Source organism: Aythya ferina (assembly GCF_964211825.1).
Source record: "Aythya ferina genome assembly, chromosome: 5".
Taxonomy (NCBI): domain Eukaryota; kingdom Metazoa; phylum Chordata; class Aves; order Anseriformes; family Anatidae; genus Aythya; species Aythya ferina.
Window position 1 is genome coordinate 60,167,080 of NC_140301.1, and position 23,696 is coordinate 60,190,775.

Genomic DNA, 23,696 nt, shown 5'->3' on the forward strand with positions numbered 1-23,696 from the left:
GTCCCACTGCAGTCACAGCAAGGCAGGATGGATTAAATATTTTGAAGACCTGGTGGTTGTAACCTTAGAGGAGATAGGTACCAAGTGGCTGTGCATGTGGCACCAGCATGAGCCTGATGTCTTCTCCGACTGCTTCAAGGGCTGGTGGCATTGCTCAAAAATACCCTTGTGTTTCACGCTTGCAGTTCTACAAGCTCTGATCTCCTAGGACCAGGTAGGAGGGGTTTCACCTGGTGCCACTTGTCCCTTTTTCTGCCCTTATGCCTGAGGACACTGAGTAGGGGCAGGCAGCAGTGAACAGGGAGGTGCTGAGCTCCTGCAGACCCTGGAATAAAAATAAAGGCAACCAGGAGATCTTGCTACAGTGTGCATCCACTTCTTCTAGACCATCTCCTCTGCTGGCTTGGCATTCCCCACAAGAGCTGCTCATCATTAACCAGAGATGGATAACCAGTCCCTTTTTTTTCCTCATTCCTTTTTAATGCATTGCACAAGCATGATCTGGAGAACATTTTCTGCAGCTGCCTGTGTGTCACACATCTATTTTCTTGGGGCCCTGTAAAACAATGGGGGCTGGTGTTTGCTGTCGGAGGCCAGGGCGCAGCTCTCCACGCCATCTGCTCGGGGCTGTGGGACAGTCATGCTCTCCTCCTCCTGCCTGGCACTAGCTCGCTGGCTCAGAAAGCAGAGCCAAAAGGGGTGGCTGTGAGTTCCCTGTGATGGGCAGGGGGTTAAGAGCTCCTTCCAGACCCCCATGCAAAGGGGAGGTGGCCCACGGGTGTCTCCTGGGAAGCTGTGATAGATGCCTTGGAGGTGGCCAGGACGTGCCAGCACCCACTGGGGTCTATTTTCCAAAGCACAGACAGCCAACACGAGGATTCATCAGGAAGCTAATAAAATAATCAATGCTGGGGAGAACGCCCTTAAGTAATTGATAACAAGGGTCCTCCAGGTGACAGCTGGCCCTGACAAGTAATAATCGCCTGGCCGAGAGAAAATTGCCGCAGTGCAGCTCACTGTCAAAGATGTCTGCTGTGTGTGATGGATATCACTGGTACGTCTCTCTCCATCTCCTGCTTCCCCAACAGGGAGCACATCCACTCTATTGGAAACCCTGCCTGCTCCCCAATTACATCCACGGCAACTAGATAATTTCAGAGATTGCTCCCCAGCCACTACCTACCCTGAGCTCTGCAAACAAAAGTAATGATCTCCGCTCCTTGTTTTATTACGGGTCTGCTGAGCTCAGAGACCTCAAAATGCCACCTTGCAAATATCAATTCGCGATGCTTCACGTTTCCTCTGGTGTCAAGGAAACATTCACTGCCATTTGCAGCTGATCATAAAAACAGAGGCTGTTCTTCACTATTGTTCTCATAAAAAGTGCTTAGAGAAAAAAAAAAAAAAAAAAAAAAAAAAAGTTGGCTAGGTCACATGCTGCATTCATTGTAAATGTTGTCTTTATTTTGTAAAAATGTAACCATTCCCTCATATTTTCATGCCCACTATAAATCAGCTCTGTTTGAAAACTAGACAAAAACCATCACGTTGGTTTCGCCTCTGGGCTTTTCTTTTGTTTATCCACAGGTCTAGATAAACCACTGATGGCAATGAAGGTTAAACACAACAAACCAGAGCAAAGTAGCTCACCTGTTTAAATTAATTTACCCCCGAATGTTGTTTGTGGCTCCCACAGCTGCAGGGCACCCCTGCACAGTAACTTTCAGTCTCTGCACTGCACCTGCCTATATCCAACACCTTGGCCGACCCTGACCCTAAAGATTTAACCCAAATTGCGAGGGCAAAGGGGGCAATTTCGCCCTTAGCAGAAACATCTGGAATGCATCAAGCTGCCAGCGGTCCCCTCGCACACTTAGCCCCAAGTGCTACACGTGATCACGGAGTTAGGGACCGGCTCAAAAAAAAAAGCACCTAAACTTCAGCTTGATTTTAAGTTAACTTTGTGTCAAATATTGTGCCAAGGAGGGGTGGGTGCTTGCATGCCCTGCTAATAAAAACCACGTGTGTGCAGGCAGTCAGACGGGCCCATGACTTTCTTATTTTTCTGGCCTCTTGTCAGTCATGTGTTCCTCCCTCTGCAAATTCCCCAGTGGCAAAGCCAGCACCCAAAACACACTCACGTCCTCCAGCCACTTATTTACGGCGCTAAGGCTCTAAATTGGTACTTCGTAAATCTCCTTTGCAAGGGAGCTGGGTTAGCATTGCCAATATCATCATACAGCCTAATCATTTATCAGTTCTCCCCTTCACACTATTATTCCTCGTCTAACAGCTCTGGCTTTTGGCACTGAATACTAATGCCACGGGCTCATCAGTATGCTGGAGGGCTGTGCGTGCATCTCAGCCACGCACGCTGATAGCATGAAATCCATGGAGGGAGTAATGAAAATTCACACGCAGCTCCATAGCCCCATTATCACGCTGCATGGCCTTTTACCTATCGCTGGCATAAATTGCTGGCCCCAGATGTCCTGTGGATTTGGCCCTGCTACGCTCATCGCCACAGACACAGCCAAATCTCCTTTGTGAAACGCAAGGGAGCTGCCCTGGAAAAAGATGTCCTTCCCAAGCTGCCTCTACCTTTGCTGTTTTTTATGCAAACCTTTAACTTACACGGTTTCTGCTGCTGTAGCACCAAAAGCGTGACCTTGAGCAGAAATGCTTTGCTATTCTGAAGGGACCTAGCAAGCTCCTGAAAGCACAGAAAGCCACGGAGGGAACTGTGGGAGATCTGCAGCTCTCAGGGGATGTGGGTGGGATACAAAGCATGGCAGCAACCACCAGTGGGATCCACCACTCACTCCTCCAAGAATGGAATTTGTCTCAGTTGCGTGTTTTTTATTTCTGTGTTGCCATACCTTGTGGCATCTCCAGCAGAAGGGCTGTGCTGTGGATGGGGCAGAAGGTGACACCCATCAGGGTGTCAGGTCCAGCCAGGAGCTCTGGAGCTGGCAGGGTGGAGAGGCAGCCTCGGGTCTGTAAAAAAGGACACTTGCAAGTCTCATCCCAAGCGAGAAAAGCTGAGGGGAAACAAAGTCCTTGAAAGAGGAAAAGATGTGCCTAAAATCACCCAGCAAGGTAGCAGAGGCACAGAGAACAGGTCCAGCTCCCAGCCCTGGGCTCAGCACCCTCCTGATCTGCCAGTTTCACCTCTCATTTCAAGGGCATTCAGAAAAGAAACCAAATGTGTGTTGGTGTCAGAAATCAAACACATGAGAGGAGTTAGCCGTCTCCTTAATATATTGCTCTGTAATAAGGGTCTGCTCCAGAGTTGGGGCTCTCTCTTTTCATCCATCCAGACAATGTACCCACTGTTATTCCCTCTGACTCCCAAGTTGCATGACCCAACGATGAAAAATGGTTCTGATTCATTTACATTAAAGATGTGGATATTTTAAGGAGCATAGAAGACCTTCTCTCATGATTGTTAAATGTCCGCAGTGAAGCACACAGAATATAAGCCACTGGGTCATGAAATTTAGCATTTCTTTCATTCTTATCTCCTTTTTCCAGCTTGCCAGAACACTGCAAGCCATCATATTGATATATAAGCAGTAAAATCTCCCTCACAGAATGGAGAAAAATATCCACCTTTAAACAATATTGGCCTTTGCCAGTGAAATGCACAGCTACAACTGCAGGACACACAACACAGGTTATTACAAATGTTAAATACGAGCAACCAAAGGCTAACAAGAAAGCACAGCCACAAGCATCATCTCAATAATTTGCAGCAAACTGTGTGCTGCCATAGGGAAGTGAGTGTAGCAGGCACGTGGATGCAGAGATCTAAGTTTTCCGGGCAAGCTGAAATAAAATCAAATAGGAGGCATAAAACAGGTTGTTCTGCTACCAGACTTCAGACTCAGTTCCTCAATTAGCTTTCTGATGAAGCATTGCCTTTACTTTGAACCCACTCCTGGGGGAACCAGCATACAACTGATGTATTTGATGTGCAGACTGCTCTCACATGCTAGAAATGCCTATTTACACACAGGGCACATCAGAGGAAAATAATTACAGTCTCAGCCCCCTGCTCCCATCCTACCAGCTCTCCCCTGCCTCTCATTCACTGTTCAAAGCCCTTGCCCCACTTTTCCTGCAATAAGCACAAGTACAGTGTGGACTGAGGGATTGCTCCCCTCCAACCGATTGCATATCCCACAGAAAACAGCAAAAACAGACATCTGGTCTTGAAAATCAATGGCAGGCACTGACGTGCCCTTCAGGACATGTTTCCGGCTGGTGGCAGAGCCTGCGGCTGCAGGAGGCACAGCAAATCACAGCAGCCCAGGGAGCTGCCCCCAGCCTGGGACATAAGGGACCTCAGGGACCCATTACTGAGACCTATTAGATATAATATCCATGCACGGAGTGATCAGTCATGTGCACTGCCAGCCATCACACACTGCAGTCTATCTTTATAAATTAGCCTCTATTTCCCCTTTTGTAAGGGAAGAGGAGGAGGTGAAGAGTCCCTAGCCCATTCCCACAACTCAGAGAAGAAATCCTGTATTATTAATACGGTAATTTGTCATGCTGCCTGCTCTGCAAGAAATGCACTCCTTTTAACACAGAAATCCATCCCTTCCTATGGAAAGGAAACAAATGTAATCACTGCTAAGTATCGCTAGTCCTTCTTGGCTTTTGTATCTGGGGCCCTGCACGTCTTGATATTCTTCATGGATTTTCAGTGCTGACCAAAAGTTCAACTCACTGCAAGTGAAATTTCTGGAGGAAGCAGGGAGTGTCCCATCTGAAAGCTATAAAGAGCTCCATGAAAAACAACAGAAAACACTCATACGTCTGCAACAGATTTATTTGTTGGATTAAGAAAGTCTTCCCTAAAGTTGCATTTTATGTCCCAAACTCAGGAAAGCATCCCCAATCAGGCTATCACTCAAACACATGATTAATTTTAGAGCAGACACGCCAAACACACGGTCTGTTGGCCAGACCCAACCTGCACAATACATTCACCATGCGCTCTGCGTCATATTCAGATTCTCCAGAACTATATTTGCATCCTATAAATCATTGTTCTTGTATTCCTGATGCAACCAGTGCAGCAGCATCTGTCTGGCTGTGTGGACAACCAGCAATGACTCTAAAGGGCAAATACCAAAGACCGCTTCCTTCAGATGGAAGTGAGAAGTCATTCTTCCCATGCTATGCAGTGAATCTAAATCAGGGCTCCCAAATTCCTGCTTTGACCCTGGTTATCCTCTCCAGACCTGCATCCTTTGGAGGGGGGATCTTGCTCCTACCAGTCACTCTGGGCTTGTCAGAGAGGGTCCTGCAAGCACCCCAGTCCATACACCATGTTCACAGGGGAGTTTGATTGGAAATGCTCCATCTGCAGCATAGCTCAAAATTCGTTCCTGAAAGAAGACCTCCCCCACCAAAAAAAAAAGAATTTAACCAGCTATCTAAAGAAAGGGGAGAGGAATGCCGAGAATGAATCCACCAAGATGAAAACCCAGGAAGCTGCCTTTTAGCCACCAAGAGAATCTCTCTGATAGACTTGATTTTTCTCACCCCAGCCGGGAGTAATGTTTTCTTTCCTTTTTTTTTTTCCTTTTTTTTTTTTTTCCCCATTTGCTGAATGTGTTCATTCTATGGAGCAATTTTTTTTTTTTTTAATAAGACAACAGACATTCATGGCTCCCAGCTGTCAAAAGCCACAAAATGCCTGAGGCTGTCTGTCTTCTTGCAAATGCTGAAGCCGTTTTCCTGTAGACTATGTTCTCATTAATCAAGCTTCAGACTCAGCTTAGTCTATATCATTGCCCATAAGCCAAGGGAGACACTTTAGGGTCATACTGAAATGCAGAATTGCTGAACCTACCACAGGATTGTCAAAAGCAAATGTATCAGCTTGGCTCTTCTCCCACTGAAATCAGTAGAGTTTTTTCTTTTGATGTGGCTCAATTCAAAGGCAGCATCAAAGATCTAGGAATAGAGGTAATCACTGCAAATTGGTGGACTGTATCCTTGAACATCACCCAAAAAAAAAGCATAGCTCCAGACCCAAAATTAAGTAGCATTTAATTTCCACTGGAGCATTAGTTGTGGGCCTGGCTGGTGACTGGTGGTGACCCCCAAGCTGCTGTTTCTGGAGTCCAGAGATCAAGAAGGGCCCCAAGATGTGGGTGTCTGCAGGGTGGCAGGAGGAATAATGGCACATTCACCGTTTGCTGCTGGAAAAACATGCTCATGCCTGGGGTTCTCACTTCAAAAAGAAAGTTGAAAAACTGTAAACAGTTCAGGAAACAGTTCTAATAGGGGGGGAAACTTATCCTGAGTGACAGATTAGAGAGTTGCTCTGTTCCACTGAATCAAGGCACAGTTCAATGGTGCCAATGCTGAGGTCTATAAGAATTGCATTTCCAGTATCAGAGCAGCAAAGGCACCGTGTGGGTGCAGGCTTGGGCTAAAGATGTTCAACCTGGAAATAAGGAGCTGCATCAACTGAACAGCAGCCCCTGCAGCAGGTGGAAGGGCCTGGCAGGCATAGCTGTGCTCTGCAGAGCCAGGCAGAGGTGGTGCAGCTCGGCCGTGCGCCATGCCCACAAAACCTCCATCTTGCTCCTGGCTACGGGGATTTAACAAGTTAAAACTGAGGCCAGAGGAGAGCAAGCGGTGACGTGACCCGCTGGCTCCACAACATCACCCCCGGGCCCAACTTGGCCGAGGCGGGCTGGAGCAATTGGGCGTAATTGCCCCTTTTTGGCGTTCTCGCCTCGGGAGAAGCCGCAGCGGGGCCTCCCAGGCCTCCGGCAGCAGTGGCCCTGCCTTCGCAGGCTGCTCATGAGGCCCGTCCTGGCCTGCGTGAAGGCTTTGCCTTTGCTCGGGTAATGAGATATTTCACGTCTCGTGCTTCTCTCCTCTGAGCCAGGCCGAGTGCCGTGGCGGGATGGCCTCATAGCAAAGCGTTTGCCACGCATCGATATTCAATTAATGGCTGTGAAAGTGGCCGTCAGGGGCTGAGCAACGTGAAGGTCACCACAGGGAGACAGGAAAAGGAAGAAGCAAGAAGTACAAGCAGAGTCACCAGGGACACCAGTGCTTTCAGCCCTTTTAAGCTCTAACTCAGTGATATTTCTGTCATTCAATCCTTTGATTTTTGCCTTTTTATCTCGTTTCCTAATACTGTGCAGAGATTTCTCATCTCCAAGCCAGTCTGAAGACAGCTTCTTTCATTTTCCACATGCAATGTCAGGCAGGCAGCCCATTCCCTATATCCTCAAGTAAGCTTGGAGACCACTCACCACACTCCTGGTGGCATATTTGGCTGCCTGGGCACTGGCATCAGTCTGGAAATATCTGTGTCTCCTCTCAGTGACTGGCAGAACAGAGAATGATGGGAAGAAAAACAGACTGGGAAAAAAACAAGAACTTTCTCCATCTCATCTCATTCAGAAAAAAATTTTGCTTAGAACGTTGTATCTTATCTTATCGTTCAGGTCATCTTTTAACTGCTGATAATTTTAATTCTAGCAGGCACTTAATGTGCTAATCAAACCTGATGGCTTCTCGGCAGGATAGAAAATCCCAAACATAGATGTGGTTATTGGGCTTCTAGAGTGAAATGCTGGCATGTAAAGAAAAAAACATATTTGTAGAGGGATTATTTACTGCTGTCTTCACTCTAAGTGCTAATTCACCCACATTTTTCTGTTTTACACTTGGTTTATCCAGGCACACGTTACTTCATCTGTTCCATCCTACAGTGGAGGAAGGATGTAGCACAGGTGTGAATGGTAATAACTCCCCTTTTCTTGTGCTATTAACCACAGCTTTTCTGCTACTCAGAAGTTCACAGCTAGACCAAAACACAACATCTGCAAGCCAAATAGGTTTCCATGAGGCCTGTACACCTATTCTCTGCAGCAGCAGGACTTAAATGTGGGTGAGGGTGCAGATGTGGCCTGGAGGTTCAGGGAGATGCAGGCACCTTGGGCACAAATTTCCTTTCCTCGGATTCCCATACCAGCACAGGGGAAGCCCAACTGAAGAGACACCTTTGGCATGAGATGCAGCTCCCCTGCTCCTGCCCTGCTGCTGGTTCCTGTGGGTGGCCTCAAAACTAGGGAGAAAAGAAACTTCTCCTTCCCTTCCTCTGACTCGGGCTGGTAAAATACAGCCTCTCCGAGACCAGCACACTAATAAATCCTAATCTGCCAGGGTGATGCATGGATGCACAATACGATCAGTCCCGGAGGGAGGCAATCTCTGCCTGACAAGAGCAAACTGATGTGCTGCAGCAGGTGGGAAGGACGTCGATGCTCCCCAGCAATGGCCCAAGTGTGCTGCCCATGCTCCCTGAGCAGGCTAATGTTCAACAGAGAGGGCTGAAGCAACGGGTGCAACCCACTCACTCAAAGCAAAGGAGACTTCTCCAGACAGGAGCTCACATCTGAAAGCCAAACAACTTCAGTGTAATCAGGAGGAGCATCCCAAAAATAGGCAAAAAAAAAAAAAAAAGACATCCCAAGCACCACACAGTCCTGCAACATTGACCACCTCATTACACTGGTGAACACATAAAGGCACAAACCTGTCCTTACAGCCAACTTCTTTCTCCTGCAGTGCAGCGTTCCTGCCTGCTTAGCCTCAGATCTGCTCTAAGCCATCCTCAGAAGGGTCCACCATTTCCCTCTGAGATAATTTTCATGGAGATATGAAGAGAAAGAAAAACATTTCTGTAGCATTTTCTTCCTTTCTCTCTGACTGCAAAGAGAAAATTGGGAACTCAGTGCTCAGGCAAAGGTACACAAGGGCATATGAGGTATAAGTGAGTTTTGAGATGCTCAGCTGGCAAATTCTTTGTTAAAATAGTACAATTCATTATCAGTGTAGTTTCTCTTGTGTTTTGACTTTCAAATAAAACCATGTAACCTATTTCTCTTTGTACTTCGTACTTCTAACATCAATAAAGAGTATCACCTGGAAGACTTTTTATAGGCACAATAAATGCCATGACAACTGCAAAGATATTTCCAAGAAATCCCAGCTGTAGCTTTCAGACCGTAAATCTGGGAGACATTTCCCACATCATAATTTCTCCCTTTCAGTATCCTCTGTTCATAGGGAAGTACTGACTAAGTGTTAAGCCTCCAGACTGAATTTCTGATTCCACCCCTCAAAAGAGCAAGAACCTATCATTTCAATTTATCTGGAAACGCTTGTACAGAAATGCTGATCACTGTGATTAATTGTCACATCTGCGGGAGCATCCTGTTCAGGGAAAATTTAGACTCAATTCTACATGGGTTATTTACGAGCCAGCTGCTCCAGCCATTAAAACCGCCCTAAATATCTGCTTTCCCTACTACAGTTTGAACAAGCAGATTAGTCCCTGAAATCACAAACCCCCATGTTTTCCAGCTCAGTACAGCTCACCGCAAAATAAAGACCTCAATAAATAGCACTGTTAAGGGCACTCCTGCTGGAACGAGCCTTCCCTAGTAATGTTTCAACTCCGGAAAGAGCTTGTTCTGAGCCCCAAAGAAATCCACCGGAAATAACCTTGGAATTTGTATGTTTATCTCTGTGTAGCTGTGGAAACACTGTGAGAGAGGGTTGTTTTTGTTTTGCGAGGCAAATAGAAAATCTATGATATTCTTCGATATTCCAAGGCCTCCCTCCCCTCCTGCTGCAAGCAAAGGGCTCTTGTCCAAGACGTTTTTATTTTTTATCAGCGCCTCCCCTGCCCCAGCATAGAGCAATCCAGTGTGGAGCACATTCCTTGGCATCCTCACCCCTAATTGCTCTCAGGCTGTTGCAACACTACTCGTGTTCCCGGCTCAACCCAAAGGCTGACTTGGCTTTGGAGGAGGCTGGGCTGACCCCTGGGCCTGCTGAATCCACACTCCTGGTGGGGTGGCTGGGAGACACGCAAGGAGCCTGCTTGAGAGATGAATCACCTGTTGCTGGGGATGAGGGACGGTCTCTGCTCTACAGCTTGCAGGAGATCCTGCTGAGACTGGCCAGAAAGCACGTTACAGAGCATCTGGGATGAGGATATTCATTCCAACTAGTGCCCCTAGACAGTCCACAAGAATAACTTGGCTTATCTTTTCCATTTCCACTGGTTCCCCATCTTCTCCTCACTTCTGCTCTGCTCCCCACCTCCTCTGCAGCCCCTGCTGGGGAGGCTGCCTGCTGCCCCATTCTATTTGATCCCCATTCAATCCTGAAGCCCAGCTTCAGAGCGGTGAAGCCTGAGATGTGTTGACTGAGCCATTTGCCCAACAATCACCCTACTTGTTCTCCTGCTGAAAAGATCTCCCCCTACCAGTGCAAGTCCCCTCAGTATTTCTGCTTTCTCCCTCTTGCCCTCCCCACTGAGGAGAGCCAGGACCCTTGCCATGGGAGCAGAGACACTGTGCTGCTGCCAACTCAAGCATTCATTGTTAAAAAATCCCTTGAGCCAAATCTCTGCACGACAGTGACAGGCTCACAGACAGCCACACCACAAGACCCTCACAAAACCTTGCTGTAAACCACTTACTGCTTACATCACATCAACACTTCTTTCCAAAGCACCTACACAGTGCCACACATACCAATTCAGGTGGAGCCTCGAGCAATGTTGTAATATTAGTAATAAAATAGGGTAGTTCAGTTGGCAGGGACCTACAAAGATCCTCAAGTCCAACTGCAATACTAATAGGCACAACCTCTGAGTGCAACCTAGCCACTGCACGTTGCCACACGCACACGACTGCCATTCATGATGCCTGCGTGCACGAGGTGTTATTCCCTGCAGAAACCCCAAGGGAACGGTGTGTCCTGGGGGCAACACGGTGCATTAGTCCACGGGAGGGTTAAGCAGCTAATGACAAACTATCACCGCCATAACCGAAACCTACGCATGCAGGCAGAGCCAGATGTATACAGCATCCTGCAAACAAAGGCTCCAGGCCAGCACAGAGCGACGTGTGAGCCAAAGGGTTTTCCCAGAATAAGGCTGGGTCTGGCATTAGGCTTGGGAAGGGAAGAAGGAGTCCAGCTCCTTGTTGCTGGACTGTCCTCCGTGCAAGTGTGTGGGGCACCACTGGGAAAGGGGCCTGGGTCTGGCACCTTGCTCCAGTGGTAACGCAGGAGCAGAGGCTCTCTGCATGAAAATGCTTGCATTGTGGGGTGGAGAGGTTGCTCCATTGAAGGGGATTTTCCACAGCATCAGTCATAGCCCCACAATCAGCCTCACCCAGGATGGAGGCAGGCCTGGGGCTGGAGGCTTCCTGCTGCTGATGTGGAGGAAAAGTGTCACAAAGTGCTGGTCAGTGATCAAGGAGGTGCCCACGGAGAGCCTTCCCTGCCATGATCCCACCACACTGGGGTTCTGGATTGCTGCCACGGCCACCTGGCACAGGGCCCTCTGTGGTTAGACACCAGACCTGGTGCTCACCAGGACAACTTGTATCTATAACCTTTACAAAGCCAGAACATGGGCATCACTGAGATAATCTGTGCCACGCGTGGAGCTGGGGCATTATGGTGCTGATCCATAAGGCTGTCAGGCACCTCCAAGTCACAAGCCCTGCTTGCACGTGCCCTGAAGCCCTGTAGCTGTTTTGGCTGGTTGGCCCTGCATGGGGCATCTGCTTGAGAAAAGGATGAAAATTGTGGGTTATTGCAGGCAATGATTCACCTTCTTCATACACAGGATTGGAAAACCTGGCTGGTGTGGCCCATCTGAAAGCGCTCTGGTGGGCTTTACTTTGGTTTTCCTCAGTGCAGGGTGCAAGGACTGGGAAATGAGTAAACTTCTACGGCAGGAATCCATGGCCTTCTGCCCAAATGTGATGGCCATTTTATTTGTGCTCAGGAGACCATAAGCATAAGGAGGAAAGGAAAACCTGAACTTGGGAAGGGTTCAGTGACAGGACCTGGCGAGGAAACCATGAACAGGAGACAGGCAGACCAATGGGAAAAGCATGGACAAAGGGATAAAATTTGGGCTGCTCAAGCAAACTCACTTTTTGTCCTCCCCATCTTTGTGGTGCTTGGCTTGCCTTGTCAAACCTGTCATCTTGTGCACAAGAGCCTCGAAAATGGGGGGCCTGGGAGCTTCTCTGCAAGGAGATGTTTGGAGCAGGACATCAGGGTGGGGATCAGGAGTCAGCCAGACCACATAAATCGTCAGGATTTCAGAGCCTGATCTGATGGCTTTTGGAGGGACTTATGTGCTGCTTGCAGATGTGGGACCCACCCTGAGTCAGACCCCTTGCTCAGTTCAGGGCCAGTAGCTTTTCCTTGATGCATAATAAATTGATTAATTCTTGCAAAGAGTAGAAATAATATGATATTGATGTTCCTAGGTCTGGGTACCTTCACGAACTTTTAACTTACACCTTCCTTTCTACATTTAAATAAAAATTTAAAAAACGCAATTTCAGAAAATCTCTTACAGAACCACAAGACCAGCTCCCTGGACAATACACCCCTTTGCAGTCAAGCATTTCCTCCCCCTTCCCAGCTCCGGCCTGTAAACTATTTGAGTGCTGATGGTTTTTAAATAGCTCCCAATGAGGATTTTGCAAACGGGGAATGGCACAGCAAAATAAATAAATAAGTAAATTCTGTGGGTTGGGGATTTATGTAAACACAAATTCCCTGCAACAGCAAGTTCCTCGCTGCATGTCGCTCTTTTTACACAAACACACCATCAGATAAAGGAATGAACATGATTCATTCACTGCCCTCAGATGTGGTGGAGCCCTTGAGTGAAATGTTTAAACTATTCTGCTAGATTATGCTGCTTGAAATCAGATTCATAGGACTTGCAGGCTGAGGCGGTGTGGCAAGAGGCAGGCTGGGTTTCCAGCAGACACAGGGTTGTGCAGAACGGATTGCTCCACGGGTGCTAAAAACTCTCATGGGGGCTAGAAAAGAGGTTTTGTTTAGCTGCATTGAGCTGTCGGTGTGTGGAGACGAGGAAATCATATTTAGATCTGCTGGCCTGCTCTGGAAGCTGTTACAGGCTCAACTTTCCTTGCCAGTGGATGCTTTATCTTCCCATGCTTGTGCTAGAAATATCATGGGACCACAATGATGGCAGGCTGCTAGATAGTGAATTCATTATTAGACTAAAATAGACGGTGCCTGTCATTCAATAGTGCTGCTGATGCGACTAAGTTTTCAGTCACATGTGCTTCTTTTTTTTTTTCCTTTTTTTTTTAATCCCAGGAAATGGTCCAGAACTGGTAACGCTGTTAAAGCATTTCACGTGAGAGCTGTGGACACGCTTCGTGGAGGGTCGGGGGGAGCCCACACAGCTCCCTGAGACTGAGATGAAAAGCACTTTGGTGGCCAAGACCCAGGACTGTCTGATTGAGAGCTGGCATTTTCTGTCAGCATCTCAGGCATGCTACGTGACGTGCTAGTCCCCACGACATCCCCGTCCCAAGGAAACCTGTGGCACTTGCCCAGGCCAGACAGGTCGGTCCTACTGTGGCACCTGAACCCTTCCTGGTCCGTAATGATTCCTGTTATCCTTGTCCTGGTGAGATGGGGAAGCCCTGTAGCCCTCAGAGGGGAAATATAAAGACCTGTAGCCCCTCAGAGGGACTATTTGAAGCCCTGTTAGAGTTGCTCCCAGTCCCACAGGAAGCTTATGTCTGGGCTTCAGCCCCATCTCCAGATACCATCCACCCTATCCCACCAGCTGTGGTGCACCGAAGGTCCTGCTGCGGCAAATGAAGAAAGAATTTGGCATCCGAGCCCTCCAGCCTCTCCTTGCGACAGTCTGCATTGTCTCAGTGGTTACTCATGCTCGTGAAACAGGAAGGGTTTCAAGCTAGAGCCCACAATCCTGTTTTTTTCCAAGAAGCCTGTGTAGAAAATGTGGACAGCTGCCCAGTCCCTCCTTCACAACACCAGCAGCTCCATTATGTGTGCACCAGGGAGCTTGTCTCACATCAAGAGATCTCAGTTTCTATTTGTTTTCCAGGTGATAAAACACCAGGTAGAGCTTGTGCAGAGAAAGAAAACCACAGCCCAGTCCACCCTTGAAAAAACTTTCTCCTTCCCAAAACCCAGCCCAGCTCTTCTGGCTGCAGCAGCCTTCAGGCACCAGCTGAACCCAATCCCTCTGCTGCATTTTGGCCATTTTAGGCGAAGGCAACCTCCAAGCTCAGGACTGAGGATTTTGGGTGACGGTGGTGGGCAGAGCTGCTCTGGAGAGGCTGAGGCTGGTGCACAAGGCAGATGAACCCTCCTGCATGATCCTCCTTTGAGCATGGGGGATCATTCCCCTGGACAAAGGGACATGCCTCCTAGGGCAGCACTTGGTGACATCTCCCCGGGGTTCCTACTAGCAGGTAACTCCAGGATGCATTACTCCAGCAACACTGGGAAGCTGGTTGGGAGCAGAGCAAAGCTGTGCTCTTCAAGCAGTTGCCAAGGTAGCTGTAAACCAGACACTTCAGAAGAAAAATAAGAAAAGAAAAAAACGTTGTTTAAAAGGTTCTGAGTGCTGGCACTGCCTCCACAAGCCATCTGTTGAAAGCACCCTCTCCTTTCCTACGGGGTCTGTTATTCCCAGGACCAGAGAGGAAATTCCTATTTCCACAGGGCTTGAGAGGAAATTCCCCAGTTTGGGCACAACAGTCCCCTGTTTGTATAGGGTATCCCGCAACCTTGGAGTTTTCCTACAGAAACCTGCCCCCATTTTTCTCCTGACCACAAAGCATTTGCTTTGCATTCAGCAGGAACAACCAGTTTCGTGGTTGAACGAACGATCGGTGTTAATTAGTAGCATTCAAAATTAAAATAAAGGTCAAAAGAGGGTAGGCACTATCAAAGAGCCTTGTTTGCTCAAAGTAAACATGAATGACACTTGTTCAGTGCTTCAAGATAAACTTGTTCAGGCACCAAGTTAATGAAGAAATAAATCCTCCTCTCCGAGGAACGTCACAGCTCTTCAAACACCAACCACACGTCTTTCATCTCAAGGTGTGCCGTGCCCTATCTCTCATCTCTCCTCCTTGTTTCGTTCCTCCTCGCTCCCGAGATGCCAGCTCGAGGTGAGATGGGCAAAGGCATCTCCCTGCCCTCTTGCCAGATCTCCTTCACCATGGAGCAAAGGACGAGGGGGCTTCACAGGGTGTGGGTGCACGTGGAGTGCAGGGTGGCTGATTTTAGGACTTTGGCTGGCCGCAGAGGGCTGGAGGAGTTGGCAAGTGGTGAGCTGGACCCCATGGGCACTGTGGACCCTCTGAGCCCAAAACCACAAGGAAACACGAGGGCAGACAGACGTGGGGTGCAACGAAATCCCTGTCTGCTGCTCTCCCCGGTACCATCATCCTGCCTGCGGGCACCCGGCTGGTGCAGAATTAGCCAGAAGGCAATTAAGGGAATCGCTCACCTGAGCTGGGTCACCTTCTGCAGGTGCTTCGCTCCATCGACAACAGAGGGAGCCCGAGGATGTCTGTGCTCCACACTCAGGCATCTCAGGCAAATTTAGGGTGGGATGAACCCAGGGCGAAACATGTTGCCACGCATTCAGAAGCCGGCAGTAGCAGGCACTAGAACATATTTATATGTACACGAAGAGGGAGGGAAGGCGCGTGTGCACCCTTTGGCTCCCCCATGACCCCCAAAACACCATAAATCACCCTCCTCGGCACAGCAGGATGCAGCAGAACATAGCTCCTGCCCTGGCTGTTCTGCTCCTGGCCACGAGCAGCGAGCGAAGATGTGGGTGCTGGGGGGTCTCGGCAGCAGCTCTCCAGCTCCAGCTCCTGCTGCTGAAATCTCCGGAGGGGAGGAAGATGGTATTTCCATCTTTTGGAAACCGAGCACTGGGAATACGCCCACGCAGGCTTTGTCACAATCTCCCGAATTCGGTTAGAAGTAAAGAAGAGGCAGAGGTCAAAGTTTTCCTGGCTTAACCAAGATGCTATCAAAATTTAACCTCTTCCCTGCTACCAGCAGGCAGCTCTCCCGTTCCCCCCCAAAACAAATGTTGCACAGCATCCAGGAACACAACAAACACGTGCTTGTCTTTGCAGCAGCAGCATTTCTCTTCTCCCCCTGCCCTGCATGCACAGCCAGCAATGTTTCCGACACCGGAAGGCTGAGTAGAATATATTGCACGACAGCCGTCTGCGGAGCGATGCAGTCCTGCATGCAGCATCCCCTCCGGCTGCTTCGCCCCATCTCACATGCTGGAGGAGATGAGGCATGAAAGATGGGCTTCCAGGGGAGCAGATGGGCACCTGTCAGCAGCCATACATCAAGAGATTGTTGCTTTGGATTGTGCATTTAAAATAAAAAATAAAAAAAATAAAAAAACTTCTGCAAGATTTTCAAACACATGATTCTCAGCACTGTGAAAAAAAAATAATAATAATAATTTAAATTTAAAAATTGGCAGCTCTATTCTGTTTCTCTGAGTGAGCAACAGTGACAGTGAAACAGGCCAGCATCCCACCCTTATCACTGCACCCCCCAGGAAAAACAGCAAAGAGGGATCCATTTTCTGAGCTATTGTCCCCTGGCTGCACACGGATGGATGACCTGGAGAGCAGGAGCAGCAAAGTGATGAAAGATTGCACTCTGCATCTCAGCTCTGTCAATTCCCAAAGGGCTGGAGTTCATTCTGGTCCGCTGGTTGGTGGCCACAGAGATCCTGAGTCCCAGAAATCAATAGTGGGCTGCAAATATGACATGTTAGCGGCAGGGTGAGGATGCTCAAGTAACTTTATCCTGCCCAGCAGACCTCCGGGTGGCCTCAAGGCTGTTTGCTTCAGCCCAGCTGTCTCAGAGCCATACGGCTGGTAGGGCATCAGAGAGGGAGATCAAATTTGGAGGCTGCAAAGCACGTGGTTGTTAGCTTCCCGTGTCCCAGCTCAACTTTTGGCCTCTTCCTCTCATAATGAATTTCTCAGAGGTTCTCAGCGCTGCTTGCTCTTTCACAGAGTGCACTTCCAGCTACAAAAATAGCACAGACACTAAAACAATCTTCAGGAATCAGATAAGAGCTCCTCCCAGGAGGAAGAAAAAAGATCCCTTTCTTCCCTTTTCTTTTTTTTGTTCTCTCTATTTAAGAAGGCTGCTATGTTACGACTGTAGGCTGTGATTTCCATCCTGAGGTGCTTCGCAAGAGCTCCCCAGCACCCTCCAGCTGAGCTGGCCACCCAGCTCCTCCCTACTCTGGTCCTGATGCTCACTATCCCCTTCCCCAAGCAGCAGCAGCTCTTTCTGGCTGGCATTCTCGCATCCTTAGGAGTTCAATCAGCCCTCAGAGGGGTCCTGCTGGTCCTGGAGCCATGGTGAGAAAAGCCCTGGGAGAATGAGGAGGGGAGAGGGGAGCAGAGGGAGCGTGGGACTTTGTGCAGTCCTTCTTCCCCCTCGCAGCTTCTCAAGGAAACATGTTTCAAACCATTCCCTTCTCTAAAATGGGTACTTTATAACTCCCTTATCTGCATATACTGACAGATAAGCACCCTGATATATGTCTGGTCACACTGTGAACTCCCTGCCCCTTGCTCCGTGTGTAAGTGTACGCACAGAAACAGACACCCACGAGCCAAAAAAAAAAAAAAAAGAAGAGCCTTTAAATCTTACATAAGTACAAGTAATTAACTAAAACACAGCAAATGGTGCTGTGCAGCACCTTGAGTGGTCTCCCCGTTCATCCCCCAGCGCAGGGTCAAGTTACAGCTTATTGCCCGGGTCTGTGCTAAAAATACCCACTGGCTGAAATTCTGGTCTTCCTGGGCAACTGCTTCCCTTGACTCTCTCCTTTTCACCCTTCAAAGCTTTTCCTGGACTTGCATGTCCCTCACTGCTGTCGAAGCCCAGGGAACAGCTCATTCCCAGCCCACTCACGGCACACATCTGGAGATGGTTACGTCTCCCACTCCGGCTCTGTTACGTTTGCATCTCTTTTCTAGGCAGGCAGTGGCAGTCTGGGGAAAAAAAGGAAATAAAAAATAAAACAGTGGGGACAATGTTGGAGGAAGCAAAGGAGGGGTCAGACGGAGAGATTATAAAAACAGATGAAGAATATACTGGACCAAAATCCTGCACTGCATCAGCCTGAAAACACAACCTGAATATGGCATTTGTTGCCATCCCCATGCAACACACCCACCTCCGACAGAGAGCGTGGCCTCTGCACAGGGCAGCACCTTGTGGCGTGACTCACCTCCACCAAGCAAAGCACATTTTCCACCCACGTAGCTGCAGCTCCTCTGCTGGAGGTGACCACGGCAGCTGCGGACAGGAGCATGCATCCGCCCCGCAGCACAGACCTGCCCCACCAGACGTTTGTACCAACACCTCTCCTCCACAGAGCACCTAAAATGCAAGGGAAGAGCAAAAGTAAGCAAGAAGCCATGCAGTGGGGATGGCAGAAGACAAAATACGCTGCCTGGATTCCTGGGTGTGCTGCACTGATGCCCGCTTTTCCCTTTAACACCAGCAACAACTCATTGAGCCTTGAGAGTGAAGCTGAATTTACCAATACGTGAAAAATTCTTGTGTCCTAACTGGAAGGAAAACGCTGCCCACTGGAAAACCTCCAGTTTAGCCTGCTTGTCCCTTACAACAAACCCTGCATGAGTTTTGCCCGGCTCCATGTAAGAGAGCTGATGCAATCCCATCTCAAGGTGTCAGGGCCCCAGGTCAGTCCAAACACTTCTGGGAGCATCCCGAGCCCTTTTCCCTCCCCCAGCCTCAGAGACACTGCTCCACATTTTTGCCTTACTATTTTCCTTGGCAGCTGTTTTCTTTCAAGCCGAGCTATGGCTGCGTTGCTTTTAGGTACTTGAATTCATATTCTTGATTCATTCCTTCCCTAATCACTTGGGATGCTGCGTTTTACAAAAGGGAGTGTAATTAATCTTCCAGGTTTGTGCATGTGTGATGAAAAAGATGTGATCCATGACAATTTAATGCCCCAGCTAGCTGCTAGACAATGGAAATCTCTGAGTTATACCCAAAAAAAGCCACACCCAGACTCGCAAAGACTGCAGCAGCTGACAAGCATCTTTTGCAAACTCTTAAAAAGGAACATTTTTGGAGTTTTTTTTGTTGTTGTTGCTGTCATTTTAAACTTGGCCCCAAAAATTGGTTGCAAAAGAGCAAAGCTGGTGATTTATTCAATGGATAAATGAGCTGCAGAAGCTGCTGAATTTCTCACAACATTATCAGTCATCTGGGAGAGCCACTGAGGTGCCTGTTGTAGGGCGATTGCACTCCTGCTCCCCTCTTACATGCATTCCTTGCAGCTTTGGTGGCGGTCCCACAGTCATCGTTGGCATCGCTCACAAACAGCTCCATCCCATCTCAATCACTCTCTTAGATGTTAACAGCCCTCTGATGTCCAACATCGATATTGGCTGCCCATAACAAAGCTGTTAGAGTGACATTTTGGTAGGAAATGGTGGGAAATCTGCAGCAATCAGACAGAGCTATAAAAGGTTAATGAAGATGAAAGGACAGTAAATGCAGAGGGAAAGCGCAGGCAGCCAGAGAGATTTTTGGCAAGATTTGCTAAGCTGCTGCCTGGCCACATGTTAATACATTTCCTGCATTTCCCAATCAAGCTGCTCGTTTCCAGTAGCCTCAGCAAATCTGTATCTCTGGGTGAATCAGGAGAAACGCAGAGCTACTGTGGGGATGGCTGCATTTGCAGCAGCTCTAGCCCATTAAAGAGTAAAAAGCTCAAGTTTCCAAATAGAGTTTGTGAAGAAAATTTATTTCATGTGGGTACTGTGCCACTGGGGAAGCTAAATTCACAAATGCTCCAGCCTGGAAACTCCCTTGGAACTGAAATATTAACTGTGGTGCTCACCTAGGGGCAATCTCTTCCCGAGTCACCTCTGTGTTTTTGGAAGGAAGATGTTTCACTCAGCTTTATCAGGGGGCTGCTAAGAACAAGCGATGCTCTGGCACCACCGGGCAGGACAGGACAGGGCAGGACACATTCAAAGCAGAGAGGAGGAAACTACTTAATTAGTCTCAATCCTCATCATGGGACAATTCTCATCATGGGATGCTATGCTTGCACTGCAATGCCCAGATTTCACTATGGGACTTCAGTCACTGCCTTGGGAAAGCTGTTTAATGCTCTAATAGATGTCCTCATTACAATTTTCACTTGCCACCCTATTGTGTTCTTCACTCTCGCTCACCACCTAAAATACCCCTCCTTCCTCACCAGCACTTCAGGCTTTCAGAGGACCGCGTGCTCTTACCTAATCTCTCCTACCCTCATCCCATGTCGAGAGGGGTGCTTAGCTAAGCCATGCACATAGCTCGCTGTCAGCATCGCCACATAAATCAGCCTCTGCAGCCCCAGCACGCCGCCGGTGCTATTCCCTGAATTCCTGCCACTCATCACCAGCGCCCTGCAGGCAGGTGCTGAGGAGGGGACAGGGTCCTGCTGGGTGGGATCGGACAAGCTGGGGACTCACAGCCTCTGTTCTCCCCAGCCCTGGGCACCTTGCACGTGCAACCCTGCCCTCCACCCAGCGGTTGTGCTGCCATCTCCTTGAACTCATCCTTCCTACGACTGTTCGCGAGAATTTCTCCACGCTTTTTCCAGCTTCCCCATCTCATTAAGGAGACGGTTATTTTTAGCTGTGTTTACTCAGCTTAAGCATTTCCATAGCAAGCCTTGCTTTCTTCTGTTGCTCATTTCTCTCGGTTCCTCCCAGTTCCATAGCGACTGCAGGTTTGGCTACGCCGCATTTAGCACTGAGATCACTTAGGAAGGCAGCGCGTTGGGCCAGCTCTGCCACTAGCACCGTCTGTCACCCGGGAGACACCTCTTTCATCCCAACCACACGTCCTCCTGCAATTACCGCTGTCAATACTGATGTCAAGGGTACGTGTCGGCAAACAGACTTTGCTCACTGCTCACTCGGACCCGACACGGCTTGCCCTTTGGAGAATTTGGGCAATTGCTGCCACCTTTCCTATCTTCCATGTCGGCGGGAGTCTGCATGGCAAGACACTGGGGCCACCCAGAGCCTGGGCTGCACAGCCCCGGTGCACAGCAATCCCCACCCCACCCTGACACCAGCCTTGGCCTCGCCAGCCTCGGGATTTTTGTGGCCGTGACAAACTTTGAGCTGGCTTTCAATTTATGCAAGCTGCCGTGTCCGTGTCACTTTGAACTGGCTCCATGAGCAAGCCACCCCGACAAGGCAGCGTTCGTGGGGCTTTCAGTCAGTCATGCTGCATCCCATGACAGATTTAATTGCAGATTAGAAATTCCATAGCAGAAATATTACAGGAGACTTCAGATTCCAATTGTTTCCCAAATAAAGTAGGAGCTGAATTTTATTTTTAAACTCCCAGGTGCTGACAGCCAATGTTTTGGTGTGAAAAAAAAAAAAAAAAAAAAAAAGCTGAAGAAGCAACTGCTGCCTCACTGTGAACAGGTAACAACTTCCAGAGTTTAATCTTACACCTTAATTTGTTCTTAATATTCGCATCGCGGCAGCAGCCAGGAGGCATTATCAAGCTAAGTGCTCCTTTGTGTCAATACACAGCAGCAGAAAAACTCCCCGCCCAAACGAGCTGTGAGTGTTGTATCTGCTGGAAGAAAGCCACACTCGCTCTTGTGCCATATTAACGCACTTTTAGCGACAGAACTGATTAGGATTACTGGTTTGGATTTGCTCAGATCGAGCTCGGTTGGGTTTTTAATCTTTGGGATAAGCTGTGGATAGAGAATTGGCTGTTTAGGTGCAAGGGCATTGCTGAGAAACAGTTCACCAGCAAAATGACTTCGGTGCCTGCCCTGGCGGGTGGCAGCTGATAATGAAGTGCTAATCAAGGGGGCAGGGGGGGATTTTTGGCTTTCAAGGAGCATCAGACATCTTTGCCTGATTTTGTCCCCACTAGATCAGAAATTAAGAGAGAGCTGAAGAATGTGCACTAAGAGTGAAAATAAGCACCCTCCACTCTTCTCAGATTCAAGACGATGCTTGATAGAGTAATTACAGAGCCATCGCTGGCAAGCCAAGACACAGGGAGCATCGCTCGGGCTGTCTGAAGCTCACAGCTCTCCCGTGCTGTATTTTGATACGGCAGCCTAATGAAGTCTGGCAGGCCACGCACCCCTTCCATCTCAGCGGGGCTGGCAGGCGGCATCATGCTGTGGCTCTGGGTCCAGCACGACAGCAAGCTGCTCCCATCGAGCTGCTCTCATCTGATTCCACAGCCCCTGATGAAGGGAAATCCTCCCCGACGTGCCACAGGGGACTCTGCTGCTGCACCCCACCACTGCACCACACTGGGACCCCAATTCCTCACCCTCACCACCCCGCTTTCCTTAGGGCCGCCCTCAAACCTGGGACGCAGACTGCAGCTGAAGGATGTCAGAGCCGCAATCACTGGCCACTCTCAGCCTCAAGTCGACGTCCTTTCTAATTCTCATGGACGTCAGAAAGATTTATCTGGAGAGATCTTATTTTACAGCCCGTGCCCTCTGGTGTGTTTGCTTTTTCTGAGCTCTGGGTTCACAAGCCGCTCAACCCTCCCCAAACCCTCTCCCGACCAAGCTGGGTGGCTATAAATTATAATGGACTGCAATGCACTCAGCTACGGTCCTGTCCATCATCTGTGTGCGGTATTAACCCTGTGAAACTTGGTCACCCAGATCTGTGTTTCCCCAGCTTTGAATCCTTATCCACTGCTAAAACCCTTCAGACAGCCGAAGAATGAAATGTGCGCAGCAGCAGGCATTTCTAAAGAAAACTTGATGGCTTTCTGACACCCGACACATGCAATTCCCAACAGAGTTAATTGAAGCTAATTCCTCAAAGGCTGAGATGAGAATATCCCCATAAATTATGTTCTTGCTTCATTCCAGACAAGAACGGCATGAATGCATTACACGCAATCCCTCAATTTACAGTATTAAAACTGGCAAGTCAATCAAGGAGACAGCATAAAGTCGCTTGAAAGCTGAAATTCATTTTCAGCCTCACTCCATCTATACTGTAACCTGAAGGGCTGATTTTTTAAGGGCATTTTTCATATTTCCACACACAGTGGGACCCTTTTGAAATAAAAGAGCCTTCCCTATGAGTTTCCAGTGTGCAGAGCTCTTGCTTGGGGGACTTTTCTGGGGTGCTGGGTTTTCAGGGCTTTGTACAGAGGCATCCTTCAAAGATATCCCCAGAGACCTTTGGGTTTCCAAGCCAAGGAGAAAACAAGGCAGGATGGGCAGCACTACGTCTCTTCTTCAGCTGCAGAAAAGCCAGGGCTGATGGTCGGGGAGGGCAGGCACAGACACATGCATAGGCTCCAACCTATAGCACTGCTACTGCCAATCTGCTCTCATTAGCAGAGTTATTTTTAAATCCTGTGTTTTTTGGACACACTCCTAATGACAAGTTATTTTTAAATGGCAGTCCAAAGAAATAAGCACATTTTGTGTGCCATTCATGTCGCTCTTGTAGGGACTGAAATATCACTGAATTCTACTGGGGGGATTATGCAAATGAAATCCAGATTCCACAAAAACTGCCCGGCTTCTCTGTTGCTCAGAATCAGAAGCTTTGAAAATAAATTTCTGTGAACTTCTACTACCTTGCAGGATCTCTGGGGATGCAAAGGTTGCAAATGCTTTCAGGTGTGGTCTGTAGATGGTTGGTATCTGTTGCAAGACACCTGGGTACTTCATGTTGGATACTGGAAAA

The 23,696-nt window shown here is 48.6% G+C and overlaps 1 long non-coding RNA gene across 2 annotated transcripts in view; it reads right to left on the reverse strand.

Moving 5' to 3' along the window:
- The window catches only part of LOC311437830, an 81,406-nt gene extending 65,683 nt beyond the window's left edge, over positions 1 to 15,723 (reverse strand). For both annotated transcript variants that reach the window (XR_014693746.1, XR_014693747.1), the window contains exon 1: positions 15,398 to 15,723. This is a non-coding gene — a long non-coding RNA (uncharacterized lncRNA). The remainder of the gene's footprint in view (positions 1 to 15,397) is intronic.
- Between the last annotated feature and the right edge of the window lie 7,973 nt (positions 15,724 to 23,696).